The sequence below is a fragment of the Callithrix jacchus genome, chromosome X (assembly GCF_049354715.1).
Source record: "Callithrix jacchus isolate 240 chromosome X, calJac240_pri, whole genome shotgun sequence".
Classification (NCBI taxonomy): domain Eukaryota; kingdom Metazoa; phylum Chordata; class Mammalia; order Primates; family Cebidae; genus Callithrix; species Callithrix jacchus.
In genome coordinates, this window is record NC_133524.1 from 99524947 (window position 1) to 99538996 (window position 14050).

At 39.5% G+C, this 14050-nt stretch overlaps 1 long non-coding RNA gene across 2 annotated transcripts in view; it reads left to right on the forward strand.

The window, feature by feature from the left end:
• LOC103790312 (uncharacterized) overlaps positions 1-14050 on the forward strand; it is a 103467-nt gene that overhangs the window by 50480 nt on the left and 38937 nt on the right. For both annotated transcript variants that reach the window (XR_013531702.1, XR_004738834.3), the window contains exon 4: positions 4265-4443. This is a non-coding gene — a long non-coding RNA (uncharacterized LOC103790312). The remainder of the gene's footprint in view (positions 1-4264; positions 4444-14050) is intronic.

The following is a 14050-nucleotide window of genomic DNA, read 5'->3' on the forward strand; positions in this document are numbered from 1 at the left end:
AAGCAGGCCAATTTGCTGTTGATTCTAAATCTTCAGCACATTCAGTGATTTATCTTTTCCTTCATTAGTGTTAGTTGAAGTGTCTGCACGGTGGAGGAGGGGGTCCCTCCTGGAGAGCAGGGTGTTCATCACCCATCTCTCTAACCCTGTACAGGCTTCTCAGACCTTCTCCCACTCCGTCCTACTGATCCCGTCTCCAGGACATGGACACAGCTGCCCAGACCCCACTCCAGTGCCCCATCCTCGCAGTCACTTCCTACTGTCCTGTGCTCCCCCAATCCTGCCTCCCAGCAACAGCCAAGGCACATTAGACCTACCTGGTGTTTTATCCTATGGATGCCCCACAGTATATTTGTACACTCTTGTTTTACACTTGTCAGGGTTGTTTTTTATCCAGACAGAATTAGAATCATTCTGCAGTTCGTTTCATAAACTGGGTTTTAGGGGAGGATAGCATATTTTTCTGCTCCTTGCTTATACTTTGTACAGAAGTGTGATAATGGTGGTACAGTGATGCCTCCTCGTGACAGAAGCCTGAACTGCAGCAGCTTGAACCTCACTGAGCAGGAAGGTGGCAGGGAGGTGCTGTGGCCCATGCACACACGACAGAATTTTCCAGAAGTGTGGGTAGAAAAGGGGTCATTCCCACTATGCAGGGATATTGACGGTCACCAGACAGAAAGTGTAGCCTCTTCCTGTGCTATGTGAAAGCACGAAATGATTATTTCTATGTTTATGCTTTTTTACCTCTGGATAAATAGCTACAGACCTATATAAGCAAAAATGCATCTTGGCCACTAAATGATCTTTGTGACCCACATTTGCCCTCATTATGATCATCTTTGCATAAAATGCATTTCTACAATAATGTTTTAAATTTCTTTGCCCGCCAAATATTAGTCTCTTTCTTTTTTTATCAACCAGATGATTCATCATGTGGGTGCCCCAAAATTCATTTAGTTAGTATTCTAGTCATGAAAATGTAGTTACTTTAACATTTTTTCCTGTTACAAACAATAGTATACTTAATATCTTTCTCATATATATGCAAATATCTTTGTAAGCATTTCTGTGAAAAAAAAAAAGTTTCTGTAAGTGTTCTTTCAAAACCCTGGAAACTGTAAAATTTTATATTGACATAATGAATTCCAAATACTATTGCTAACTTATATTCCTTATTTCACAGTATGTAAGGACCTTGTGTCTTCACACCTTAGAAATAATGTGAATCATTGCTAACCTTATGGGCAATAAATCACTTCTCATCATTGTCTTCATTAACACTTGCTTTGCTGAATTCTAGAATTCCATCCTATGGCTATGACATCAGTTTTCTCAAGCCTGTGTTATTCAGAGTGTTCTGACATTCCCTATTATTTACACTGTGTGGAAGACATCTTTTCAGAGTCTGTGCGTGGCTGAAGGGCACAGTTCTTGTACCTGTTTACACTGGTGAGCCAAATGTGTCCCCTGACAGCCCTACCAACTGTCTTGGAATAATTTTAGTATTGTAATAACAGAACCTGGTTGTTGTTCATATGTGTGTGTGTCATTTCTTCTGTTTGTGAATTTCCCTCTGCTTCCTTCTGCCCCATCACAATTTTGTGTCCCATTTGGTCTTTCTTTCTAAATTCAGGCCCAGAAATAAAGGAAGGGAATTTTCAGAATAATAGTCCTTATAACCAGATGCTTATCAGCATCCTTCACAATGTCCTGAAGTTAAACTTCTAAAAGGTAAATTGTTGGTGCAAAGGGTATGCACCTATGTAGCCGTTTGATAAGTATTGCCATAATGATACCCTGAGAGGTAATGCCATTTAGATTCCTCAGGTAGAGTCACAGAGAAAGTCCAAAGAGGAGTGAAAAAAAAAAAACAATGCTGATGTCATGTTAGAGTGAAGGCCCTGGGCACTGTCATGGACTCACTCTCAAGTTTCTGCCACAGTTGGAAGATGTGGAAGTGATCAGGTGTAAACTGAATTTTTCACACAAGTGAAGCCTGAGTCAGCACGGTGGGTAGTGGCAATGGGGCAGGGAGAGACTGTCATTGTTTGGAGTTATGTAGGACACAGTCAGCAGGGCTAGGATACAGCTACAGTTTCATATACATTCATGGGTGTAGAAAACATGGCATCAAGGCCTTTGTATGAAAAAGTTTGGTCATTACTGAGGTATAACAGAAGCCCAGGCTTTCTTGCAATATAATTATAGACAAAATGTACATGTTTAAGGATACAACTTGATGATTTTCAGTAAACAAAAGTTATGCAACCATCATCATAGCTGAGTTTTAGATGTTTCCATCGCTCTAAAATGTCCCATCATACTCGAACGCAATTAATCCCTGCTTTCACCCCCAGTCCCAGGAACCACAGATATGCTTTGTGTTTCTGTTGATTTACCTATTCTTGACATCTCATAGAAATGGAATCATGCATCTGGCTTCTTTCACTTCACATGATGTTTTTAAGGTTTATCTATTTTGTAGCATGTTTCAATACTTTATTCCTTTGTATCGATATACCACATTTTGTTTATCCCCTCATCAACTGGTAAACACTTGAGTTGTTTCAGTTTTTGGCCATTATGAATTATGACACCACAAATATTTGTGTGCAAGTTTTTATGTAGACATAGGTTTCCATTTCTCTTGAGTATGTACCTGGGAGTAAAGTTGCTGGGCTATATGGTAGTTCTCTGCGTGACAATGTGAGGAACTCTCAGAATATTTTATTGACCCTGACAGTCTTGAGGAGTACAGCCTTAATCTGTTTTGTTTTTCTCATGATTAGACCAGCAGTATGGAATTTGAGAAAGAACACCACAGAGTTGATGTGCCCTTCTTATCACATCATATTTGGGTTTGCATGATGGCAACATGACCTTACTGGTGATGTTAACCTTGCACATAGTTAAAGTGTTTGCCAAGTTTTCCAGTGTATGATAACTTTTCAATTCACGTACTCTGTTCCTGAGAAGTGAGTCACTAAGTGTGACCTGCATTCAGGGGTTGCAGCAGAATTAAGCTTCACCTCTTGGAGGGTTAGTAGCTACAAATACTATTTGGAATCATTCCATAAAGACAGTTTGTCTTCTCGCACGCTTTTCCTTATTAATTCACCAAACATTTACTTGTATCAGTATGGATTTGTGCATACTTATTTGAAACTTGAAATATTTTACTTAATGGGCATATCCCAAAAGAATTCCAGCATCATTATTTCGGTGGTACAGTAAAAGAATTTTGACTTAACTCTCAGGAAACTGCAAAAGCGCTCCCTGTCACCCCAATTATATTTCACTACCACTATATTTTCTAATGGTCTATATTTGACAGTGATTTTAGACAATATATTTAACCATGGCAAAGTTTGAAACAGCAATGTAATTTCACATTATTCCCTTGCCTACTTGGTACCCCTTGAGAAAGAAATAACAAAAAGACAAGGCAATATTATTGAAGTAGCCATAAAAATCATTGCTGACATAAAGTAAGTCTATTTATGAACTCCCTGTCAATGAAGCAAAAGTATAACATATGTCAGGTAAAATGTGTGCTTCATTTGAAAGCGTATTGTCCACAGCTCAGCCTTCTGGTTATCTGACTCTGAAAGCTGTTCTACAACTCTACCTTTTAGGAAACTGACAGCATTGCATACAATCTTGTCTATAGACACAAGAAATGAATTCTGTTTTGGGGGAGGGAAAACTTTTCCTCCTGGGGAAATACGTATTTATCTCCATTTGAACATTTATTTCAACACTCTTGATCTATAAATGTGACAGAGGTGGCTGTAGACTTGGCAGAGTTCATTTCAGTGGATGAGTGAGGGAACTAAGCCCCATTAGATGAGAAATGAAGACTGAGGTGTAGGGAGGTGCAGAGGAATGCAAGTTGAGTATTGAGAATACTTCATAGAATATTGATTGCAAATGGGAGAATATATGTAAAGAGGACATTAAAGATGTAGAAATGGGTCCATGGCACTGAATTATGTTTTACAGTCATCAATGATAAGAGTCTCTATAATTAATCTGTTAGTGGGAAGGAGCCATCTCTTAGATCTGCCATCTGAATTTACCACACCCTCCTTTCCACACTTCACTTTCTTATTTCTATTCTGGGGAAGCTTAAAACTTAATGAAAGGGATTGTGTAGAGTTTGGCCTTAATGCCTATTAACTGTTAACTAAGGAATGACTGAATGGGTGAATACACAATGTGCCAAACATGTGCTGATAATTCACAAATTTTTATCTCCCAGCACAGTGCTTTTATGCAGATGACTGAACCCGTGGAGTTAGGCGGCTGAGAGGATACAGCCTCCCAGATCTCTACAACTGATGGCAGCAAGATGGGAGCACCCAGCTTCAGTGTTCAGAAGTAGATTTATGCAGACTTCCACATCTTACATGCAGGAGGGATCCCCCGTGACCTGAGCAGGTAAGGTCACAGACAGGCTGGTTTTCCAACATGGGGACAGGATTACAGCCTGCTCAGAAGTAAGTTGTGGTCCAGCTCTTGTGTCATTCAAAAAGACTCCAGAACATGCAGATCCAGCTCCTCTCTAAACTTGAACTCAACCAATATCCCAGAGAGACATTCTTAATCTTCTAGGCAAATTCACTGTCATTAGCAACCACCAGAGAACACACAAACACATACAAATTCACACGCCCGCGCACGTGTCCTAGAGCCTTAATGCGAGCAGTAGCCCTAGGAGAACCTGCAGGCTCTACTTGTTGCTTATTGTGTGTGTGAGGCTGCATATGTAACTGGACCCTTTTTGCATTAAAAAAATGGTGATAATAATGATTAACAGAGTATTTGTTTAATAGGGAATTATTTAAAAATTACCTTAGTATCCAGTTAAATGTGATGACGAGACAATTTCCACCTGTCATTTTATCAAAGTATTTAAAAAAAACATTGAGGATTTCAGTGAGGTGTGCATGTGGGGACATCTACTCTGCCTCATATTGGCAGAGAGAATTTCACTTAGTACAACCTCTTTCCAGACTGATTTGGCAGTATCTTTCAAATAGTCTATGCATCCCCAATCTGTATGTATTTGGAGCCTGTCCCTTCAAGTATTCATTCTTGTTGTGACACCTGTCCCTCTATTAGAGAGTGCATATTCCTCATGATGTAGGTTGTCTTGGGAACTCTTCCGTTTTCTTTTTCTTTTTTTTTAGACAGAGTTTCACTCTTGTTGCCCAGGCTGGAGGGCAATGGCACAATCTTGGCTCACTGCAACCTCTGCCTCCTGGGTTCAAGCGATTCACCTGCCTCAGCCTCCCAAGTATCTGGGATTACAGGCATGCACTACCACACCCAGCTAATTTTGTATTTTTAGTAGAGATGGGGTTTCTCCATGTTGATCAGGCTGGTCTTGAACTCCTGACCTCAGGTGATCTGCCTGCCTCTGCCTCCCAAAGCGCTAGGATTACAGGCGTGAGCCACCATACCTGGCCCGGGAACTCTACTTTCTACAGCACTGACTTAGAAACATTCCTTTGTCTTTACAGAGCAGGAAATTGATGTACAACAAGATTCTCTGATTAGAAAGAGAGGCAGAACTAGCAGCCTGGCTTCAGAGGTGAAGATACAGATTTCAGTAGTGATCTAGCTCAGCAGGAAAGCAAGATTTACTTGGTTATGGTGTGACATGCAGCTCAGCATCATACAGTCTGCATGGGGACTTACAGGGTTCTGGTCTTTTCTACTTATTGTACAATGCTCCCCAGCCAGACTACTTAATCTACAAACATCATTGCTTCTCCAGCTATAAAATCACATAGAGGTCATTACCTCTACCTCCTGGTAATGCTGTGGAAATACGTGAAATAAAAATGCACCAGCATTCAGGAAAGGTGAATCCCAATGACTCTCTTAGGACAGGCATCCTGCCCTTCTATGGGATTTTTAAGCTCCCATCACCCATATGGGTCTGCAACTTGCCTTTCTTCAGCAAAACAATATCTATCCAATATTTTGTTTTCATTAGCGAATGTGTTTTCAAACGTTTATTGGGCATGTATATTGCTCTTTACATGAATTCTCTGTTTATATCTGTATTAGCTATCTTGCATAACAAATTACCCCCAAATTTTGCTGCTTAAAGCAACAAACGTATTAATACACATCATTTCTGTGGGTCAGAAATTATGGCACAGTTTAGGTTCTGGCTCTGAGTCTCTCACAAGGCTGCAATCAAGGTTTAGGTAGGGGCTACAGCCATCTCAAGGCTCAACAAAGGGAAGATCCAATTCCAAACTCATTTATATGGCTGTTGGCAGGCCTCAGGGCCTCAATGGTTCTTGGGTAGGGACATCAGTTGTCACATGGATAGCTCACAACATGGCAGCTGGTTCTCCTTAGAGCATCGATAAGAATGTGCCTAGCAAGCACAACACAGCTTTTTTGTCACTTGATCTCAGAAGTAACATCCCATCCCTTCTCACATATTTTAATTTTTAGTAGCAAGTCACTAACTCTAGCCCACACAATGGGACAGATTACACAGGGAGTGAATACACAAGAAAAATGAGGATCATTGGGGACTATCTTAGAGGGTGCCTACCACAACATCATCAGACCCTCTCTCCGTATTGGCTACTGGGAATGCTTCATATATCATGAGAATTAGCTCCATATAATTTGTACATGTTTACTCTAGCCTACTCAGATAAGCTTTAATGATTTATTTTATCCTACACAGTGTTTTTAAAATTTTCAATATTATAATTTAATATACAGATCAGTATATAAATAAATTAAGCAAAGACCAGAGCAGCCTTGATTGTTATTGTCTAGGGAGGTTAGAACATTGAGATTCCTGGAGGCTTCAGAATACTTGAAAAGCTTTAGTAAAATTCCAGACTCCACTCCTGAGGAGACAATAGTCAAAGCAGTTTCTCTGGTTTACACAACCTTTCTTAATTTCCTATAACCTGATCTAAACTATGTATTTAACAGTAAGTTACTTGAATAAATGTTAAGATTAAAGGAGATACAACTTAGAGTACATCACCTTTATAATTAGTTTTGTTAACATTAGTTTCCTACCCTCCAGATCATTGTTCCAGAGGAAACACCTGTTATTCTGAATAAGCCTGTCTGTCTGCCACCTTAAAAGCCAGTCAATTCACATGATCCACATACCAAGGTCTCTTGGCCCTAGGCAGAGGGTTTCAATTCCATCATCATTATCCTCATCATCATCACCAAGAGGAGTTGTTGAGTGAACAGGCATGGGGATTATACAATGACCAGTCCCTAACCCTTGGTGGGGCATCACATACAGAAGAGGTTGCTGGGTGCTATGCTTTGAATGTCCCCTCCAATTGAAATGTAACAGCCGTTGTAACAGTATTAACAGGAGGTGCCCTTAAGCAGTGATTAGCTCATGAGGGCTCCACCCTTATGAGTGGATTAATGCTGTTATTGTGGGATTGGGTGAGTTATCATGATTGTGGGCTCCTGATGAAAATAATGAGTTCAGCCCTACTTCCTCTTTCTGTCTCATGCGCTTACTTGCTCTTCTACCAAGTTATGGTGCAGCATGAAGGTTCTTGCCAGATGCTGAAGCCATGCTTTTCAACCCAGAAATGTGAGAAATAAATTTTATTTCTTTATACATTACCCAGTCTGTTAGAGAAAAAATGGACTAACACAGAAAATTGGTTCAGAGACATGGACTGTAGCTATAATAAATACCTGAAAATGTGGAAGCGGCTTTGGAACTGAGTAATGATGGGTAGAGGCTGGAAGAATTTGAGTCAACAGGCTAGAAAAAGCCTAGACTGCCATAAATGGAGCTATAATGGCAATTCCAGTGAGGTATCAGAAGAGGAGAGCTGTAGGAAAAGTCTGAATCTTCTTAGATACTAAAGCCTTAAAGTAGTTCAAGGGGTTATGACCAGAATGTTGGTAGAAATATGGAGAGTAAAGGCCATTCTGATAAAATCCCAGACAGGAAATGAGGAACAGGCTGGGAATGGTGGCTCACGCTTGTAATCCCAACATTTTGGGAGGCCGAGGCAGGTGGGTCACCTGAGATCAGGAGTTCGAAACCAGCCTGGCCAACGTGGTGAAATCCTGTCTCTACTAAAAATACAAAAAAAAAAAAAAAAAAAAAAATAGCCAGGCGTGGTAGCTGGTGCTTGTAATCCCAGCTACTTTGGAGGCTGAGGCAGGAGAATCGCTTGAACTCCAGAGGTGGAGGTTGCAGTCAGCTGAGATCATGCCATTGCTCTCCATCCTGGGCAACAAGAGTGAAACTCCATTAAAAAAAAAGATGAAAGAAATGAGGAACAATGTAGGAAACTTGTGTAAAGGCCATCCTTGTTATAAAGTAGCAAAGACCTTGGCTGAATTTTGTCCACATTCTAGGGCTTTATGAAATCCAGCACTTAAGAGTGATGAAGTAGGGTATCTGATGGGAGAACTCTCTAAGCAGCAAAGCATTCAGGCTGCTGCATAGCTACTTTTAACCACACACAGTGAGATGTGAGAAGAAATAAGTGACTTAAAGTATGAATTTATAATTAAAAGAGAAGCAGAACCAAAAAAAAGTTGGAAAAATTTACAGCCTGACCATGTGGAATACAAAGTGTGTTCAGGAGAGAATACTAGGGTGTGGCCAAGCAACTATTTGCTAAAGAGGTTGTTATAGCTGGAAGGGAGCCAGATGCTATTTATCAAGATAATGAGAAAAAGGCCCCTAGAGTATTTCAGAGATCATTGAGGCTGCCCCTCCCATCACAGACCCAAAGCTATAGGGGGACAAGCCCAGGATGCCCTCCATGGGCTTGCTGCAAAGAAAGACTTGGGTCTCTGCTTCCCACATTTCAGGACAGTGCTCCTCAGCCACCCCAGTTGCTGTGGCTCAAGTGGCCCCAGGTGTAGCTCAATCTACAGCTTCAGAAGATACAAGCTGTAAACCCTAGTTGTATCCATATGGTGCCTAAAGGCACACAGAGTTCAAGAGCTGTAAGGGCATGGCTTCCTCCTCCTAGCTTTGAAAAGATGTCACAGAGTCTGGAGATCCAGGCAGAGACTTGCACAGGGATGGAGCTACCACAAAGAGCCCCTACTAGGGCAAGGCCTAGTGAGCTGTGGGAGCATGGCCATCTCAGAGACCCCAGATATGTAGTCACCAGCATGCAACTCCAGCCTCAGAAAGCTGCAGGCATGAGACTCCAATTTGTGAGAGCTGCTTAGTAGACTGAGTTTAGCAAATCCACAGAGGGAGGAGTGCCTGAGGCCTTCAGGGCCCAGTTCCCATCCCAGTGAGCCCTGTATTTAGGACATGGAGTCAAAAGAGAATGCTTCTCTAGCTTTAAGACTTAATGGGCCTTCCACAGTGGCTCACGTTTGTAGTCTCAGCACTTTGGGAGGCCAAGGTGTGTGGACCACCTGAGCTCAGGAGTTCAAGACCAGCCTGGGCAATATGGTGAAACCCTGTCTCTACAAAACATACAAAAAATTAGCTAGGCATGGTGATGCATGTCTGTAGTCTCAGCTACTCAGGAGGCTGAGGCAGGAGGATCACTTGAGCCCTAGAGGCAGAGGTTATAGTGGGCCAAGATCATGCTATTGCATTCCAGCCTAGGTGACAGAGGGAAACTCAAAAAAAAAAAAAAAAAAAGACTTAATGTAATGTTGTTGGCCCTGTTGGGTTTCGGACTTGCTTGAGGCCTGTTACTCCTTTCTTTTCGCCTATGTCTCCCTTTTGGAATGGAAATGTTTACCTTACGCCTGTGTCACCATTGTATTTTGGGAGTAGACAGCTTGTTTTGATTCACAAGCTCGCAGCAGGAAGGAATTTGCCTTAGGATGAATTGGGTTTTGAGTCTCACCCATAACTGATTTAGATGAGACTCTGGACTTTGGACTTTTGAGTTGATGCTAGAATGAATTAAGACTTCGGGGGCTACTGAGCTGGAATGAATGTATTTGGTATATCAGGAGGAAATAGCCATCAGTAGCTAGAACCTACCATATTGGGCAGCAGCAGCTGAACATATTTTTTTCTTTGCTTTATTCACTTAACAGTATAGATTTCGGAGATCACTACATAATAGACTGGGAGTTCTCATTGCTTGTTATATCTGCATTGTACTCTAGGAGGTAGATGTATCTTAGGTTATTCAATCAGTCCCTTATTGATGGACATCTGTCACTTTTTGGGTCTTCTACTGTTACAATTTGTTCTGCCAAGAATGAACCTTGTGCTTCTGCCTTTTTGTGTTTTTGAATCGAATCTTCAGGATACATTCTTAGAAGATAGTTTGTTGGTTCCAAGAGAAAATACCTGTACCCTATGAAATTGAAGATTTTAAACAGAGAGCATCTGGAAATGTAGCAGCAAGAAGTGAATGTTGGTCCTATCTCATCATTTATTTTATTTCACATACTTTCTGCTCTCCTATTTTCTTTGTAGTGTGACATGGGTAAAGTAATTTCTTATTGAGCCCCAGGAACAAAAAATACTACATAAGAACAAATAATAAAATCACTCAGATAGACAGAAGATGGGAATTGTCAAACCTGTATCCCTGTTGCCAGACTTATCAACTGACCATAGGACATTCAGTGAGTCCTTTCCCTTTGTTGGTCTCAGTCCTAACACAGAAAGACACTCAATATAGAAACAGTGGATAGGGAACCCTTTGATCACCCGAAACTTCATGTTTACGGCTTTTAAACTAGTTGCTCTCCAGAGCAAAGGATTATAGCTTGTGATGCTGTGTTTTTTCAATACATGGCACACTCCTACTGACACACCCAGTGCTGTCCACAATTCTCAGCTGTATAGCTATAAATAACTCCACTCCTTTCTCTCCTGCTCAGAAAATTATTTCATTATTCAAGAGAGTGAGAGAGTTTTTATAGGTACAACACTGATTCAGCTATAACATAAACAATCCTCAAGCTTCAGTAAAGTATTATAAGTAAAAAGTTACTTTAAATACACACAATGTTGTGACACATTAGGTTGTCATGGCACCATGAATAAGAGTCTCTCATGTAGAACAGCACCCGTTGCAAGAATGTCTTGACAACAGCTCTCATTGGAAGCCAGAAATACTGTACATCCAACCATCTTGAGGTATTGTTACTATTAGAAATAAAATAATAGATGGCATTAATTAAATGATTACTCTGTGCCAGGCCCTGTGTTACATGTTTTATCTTAATTATTACTTTCTCTGTATGTGTCCACTATTTTAATGTTTTTTGTAGAAAGGAAACTGAGTCTTACAGTGTTTAAGTAATTGCTTAAGATGTAGTAAGTGACAAAACCAAACACAGATACAGGGCTGTCTAATGTCAAAGGACGGTCTCTTAACTAATGCTTTCCTTTACCACAGGAAATTTCTCCAAATATTTTATAATTATTTACCTATAAAGTCTTCTATATGCAAAGTAACCTCCGTCTTTCCAGACTCCAAACTGCCCTTCCCAGTGTCACTGCTATTTTGTGTATCTGTCTAGAAAAAGACTTTTCATGTAAAACCTGTATGTGTATAAGTGTGTTTATGTACTTACAAAATACTAATAATAATATTTTTAAAAAGAAACAGTGGACTAGGGTGTGGGCTTTCAGATTACAAAAACCTGGATTTGACTCTGGGAACCATTAACTGCTGTTTGTGTGATTTAGAGCATGTAATTTATCTACCATATGTCCTATCATTGTTATCATCCTATATTATTGTTTATTATTATTACTATTTGTACCACCCATACAAAGGCTGGATGATAGGAGTGGAGATTACACTGCCTGGTATTACAATCTTCCTCACACCTATAATTTTATAACTGTTGGATAGAATGCAAATGAAAGAAAGTATATAGAAAGCTCTTAAATAGACCCAGGCATATAACATTATTTAATATGCTGCAGGTATGGCATTTCCATTGTTCAAGAATTGGGGCTGGTCAACTGAAAAGAGTAAAATGTTAGATCTTATACCTTGTTATTTAATAAGAACACTTCACCAATGTGTTAGTATTTAAGATAAAAACAAAAAATAAGAAATAAACACGACACTAAACTACACATATGGTTGTAGTAGCTACATGAATTGTATATATAATGTACAGTACATGCATATATATGCATGAAAAAATAACCACTGGAATGACATAGTACAATAGTAATTTCAATCATGGTAGAGTTACTGGTATTGATATTTTTAACCTCTCTACTTGGCTCAATAGTAAACATTTGCTAAGATGAGTATGGATTATATTTATGACTAAAAACTATAATCCCTTAAACTTCTGCTACTTATGAAATATTTTAGATGAAATGTATAGAGATCTATAGAATTAGTCCAAGTCAGGAAAAAAGTTTACTCCTCCCTGATCGTGTCCCTTTCTTTCTTCCCTAGAGATAATCACTATCTACAGTGAGGTAATTATAATTCCTCCATACTACTTTATTCTTTTACTCCATATGAGAACTCCCTAAAAAAATGTATTGTTTTGCATGTTTTCACTGCCTGCACACACGCACACACACACACACACACACACACACGCACACCTGATCCTTACATTCAAGGGAGCATTGTGAGGTGTTTATGGGGAGAGCATCCTCAAGATCCAAGCACAGTTTGGTATATCATCTACAGTGCCAGTATTTGCTTTTTCCCACCCCAACACTTTGAACTGTAACAAAGATGTTATTTCTTAGCCCATTCATTTCTACTTTTACCCTTAACTATTTTTTCCCATCTGCATTCTTTTATTTACTTTGTGGTTTTTAAATCAGGATTTTAAAATTTAATATTTAGTTTTCTTTTTTATTCATGTAGATATTTAATGCTTTATGCTTTATAATATCTTCTGACAGCTTCTCCACCTAGATTTTGGTATGTTGTTTTCATCATTATTCTCATCAAATTCTGCAATTTTAATCTATTCTCATTGGGTCCAAGATTTGGTTAACAGCCTCAGATAGAGTTCATGAATGTTCCATGCTCATTTGAAAAGTATGTGTATTGCCTAATATCAGGCTTCACAGTTCACTGTGTCGATCTATAAGATCTACTCTTGGGACTTGGTTGTTTAGGTTATTGTGTGCTTTGGTATATAAGTATAAATATCTCCCATTTACCTTGTGAATTGTAGCCTTTAGCATTATCAACTGTGCCTTTTTATCTCTTTAAATCCATTTTGGTCTCAATTCTACTCTTTCAAATATCAAGATTATAACTCCTGTTTTCTTGTTATGGGCAATTGCTTGGTATATACTTACTAATTTTTAAATTGTTAACCTACCTGAATTCATCTGTTTAAGGTATATCTCCTGAAAAAGCTTAATTTTGGATTTTGCTTCAATAGGAAATTTGCAAATACTTTTCCTTTAATAGGTGAGTTAAGTCCATTTACCGTTATTGTTGTTGTTCCTGGAATCAGGCCAGGTCCTACTGCATTTTCTTGAGGCCCAATAACGAGAGGCAGACAAACTAGGAAAGAAGGGAATTTATTACTGTAACTGGATGCAGGGAGAAGGCTGGAGATAATTCCAGTAGACCAACTCAAAGTGTTACAATTTTCTTAGTGCTTATAAGAGTTGGGGTTATGTGCCTATGTGCAGTACAGCATTTATCTTAGTCTATTGGTAACTAATTTTGTTTCAATTAGAAGGCCAGAGGCAAAAAAAAAAAAAAAAAAATGCTTGCTATGTCCAATTAAAAGGGCCACTTCAAGGACTGTCTACTGAGGTAATGGAGTGATTATTTCTATCGTATCTCCTTTACAGCTTGGTCTGGAGAGCTGCCTTAGACTCTCCAATGAATCTATTCAAACAGCTGCCTCTGTTACCTTGACTTGTTTCAGTTTTTGCCGACCCGAGATGGGTCCTATTGTAAAACTGTTTCTATTATTTTATCTTGCTCCAGAAAGGGAGAAGCCCATGCAAGGCTCCTGCTGACCTTATGTTTCATTTCTAGCTTTGATGTCCCTAGGTTTAACTGTTTCTTCAATGTTAAGGCAGCACTGTGGAAATTTGTCTGTGTAACTGGGGTGCTAT